Raw genomic sequence first — 2,341 nt, forward strand, 5'->3', positions numbered from 1 at the left:
ATCGGCTCCAGCCTTGAGCCCACAGCTGGCGCCGAAGGGATAGCCGCATTATGATGTTGATTTTTCTTTTATGCGAACAACTCATGAGAATTTCAAAGCTGTTCTTTAACACTCCGACACTGGTCTCTCAATCTCCCGTTGGAGAGCCGCGAGCTTCTCCATGATGTTATCAAACTTGCGCTCCGTGGTCTTGTCATTCTTGTGCTCAGAGAACTCACGACTGCAGTGAGCTGCTCCACGATGTGATCCAACTTTCGCTCAGAGGTGTTATTCTGAGTATTCACGGCAGCCGTAAGCTTCTCCAAGATCTTAACCATGCTGCACTCAGTGAGCCCACTCTGAGAAGTTGCGCCTCGTCCCATCGTTTCAATCCCAGCGGGCAGCCTTGGGGGGAGGTTTGAACAGCCGGTTCCGTTTTCTTAATTCTCCGATAAGCCAGGGCCAAGCCAGCTCCGATCAGCAAGAACCCTGTTATCATGGTTCCGAATAGGTAGATATATCTTCAGCGTCCTCGATCGACAGTCCCGCCAGGCACACGACCCTTCATTTCTGCCACCCGTCCATCGTGTATCCAGCAGGGAAAGTCCCTCCAGGGTACTCAGGCTCTCCCGAGCCCAGACTTCTCGTTGAGAAAAGGGTGTCAATAGCATTCAGAGACCAGTTGATCAAATCCCTAATTCTCTTTTAGGTTTTAGAGAACGGACTGTGAGAGAGTGTTCCAGGGAAAGTAATACACACGAGACAAGACAAGGACACAAGAGGCTAAGCAGGGAAGATAAGGGGAAGGAGGAGAGGAGAAAAGTGCGACTGCCTTCGCCGAGAGCCAAACGAGAAGCTTCATGTATCCCATTTATTTGAATTGATTTCCTTACATTAGTAATTTGAATTTTAAAATATTCACTTCAATTTTTGAGTCCTACAAATATAAATATATCTATCTATCTATCTATCTATCTATCTATCTATATATATATATATATATATATATGTATCCAGCATGCTAAACAGATATATGCCTATATCCAAATATGTTGCAGTAGTAACATATTTGGATATAGCAAGTATTTTTACTTCATTTAAAAATTAATTAATCAGTTGATTAATTTTATTATTGCAGGAAACTTTAGACTGAGGGTTTTGTAATAAAAAAGTAATGTCATTACATAGGTTCCAATCCCGCAGAAGGCCTCTAGTACAAATTTATATTATAACTGGAAAGCAGAACATGTCTTGTAATGCTCCACTTGACACAGCAGGAAAAATCTTTAGATATTCCAGAAGAAGGGATATTTGGACTTTTGCCCAAAATAACAGCTCTGATGGTGCTAGACTCATCCACTCTGTGGCTGCTTTATTCCCACTGACTTCAATTTAGAAACTGTGAATCTAGCAGTATTCACTGCTGGGCCATGTGCGAAAATTACACACAGCCCCTTTCTCAATTTGATGACACATGTATCGGTCCCGCTGCTAGCTGTTTAATAAAGTCATTGACAAAGAGCCAGCATGAGACAGTGTCTGAAAGCAGTTTCAAGAGTTGTGTGAGAGTTGGCAGCAGTCTGATACTGAAGGAGATAGAGATGCTCTCCCGCAGGGTGTGATTTAGACAGGAGGCGGAACTGAGCTCTGGTGGGCTGCGACCCATTTAACCCCTGGAAGTGACGCCGCTGTTCTTTCACAGTTAATATCAGGGGTCTATTTAATAGGCATTAATTATACAGGTTTGAAACTTTTTACATACACTATATTGCCAAAAGAAGTCACTCACTCATCCAAACCATCAAATTCAGGTGTTTTAGTCACTTCCATGGTCGCAGGTGTATAAAATCAAGCACCTGAGCAAGCAGACTGCTTCTACAAACATCTGTGAAAGAATGCGTCGCGCTCAGAAAAAGAAAATTTTCTTAATGCTAAATATTCCACAGTCAAATGTTAGTGGTATTATAACAAAGTGGAAGCTATTGGGATGGAAACTCAATCATGAAGCAGCATCACAGAGTGGTGTAAATGGATGCTGAGATGCATAGTGTGCAGAGGTCACCAACTTTCTGCAGAGTCAATAAATGGACTGGCTCTTATGTAGTGCTTTTCTACTCTACACAACTTGCCTCAATCACCTAAGCACTTTTTTCAATGCTCTAAGGGCTTTCTATTTAACATTCATACGCTGTTGGATGCATGGAGTGCAACTTGGGGCTAGTATCTTCCCAAGGATATTTAGTATTCAGATTGGGGATTGAACCACAAACCTTCCTGTTAGTAGGTGACCTGCTCAACCACCTGAGCTACAGCCACCCAGAATAAACAGTCAGTCTCTACAAACATCCAAACTGCATGTGGC

Source organism: Haplochromis burtoni, unplaced genomic scaffold, assembly GCF_018398535.1.
Source record: "Haplochromis burtoni strain Fernald_Lab_line unplaced genomic scaffold, NCSU_Asbu1 Contig_10, whole genome shotgun sequence".
Taxonomy (NCBI): Eukaryota; Metazoa; Chordata; class Actinopteri; order Cichliformes; family Cichlidae; genus Haplochromis; species Haplochromis burtoni.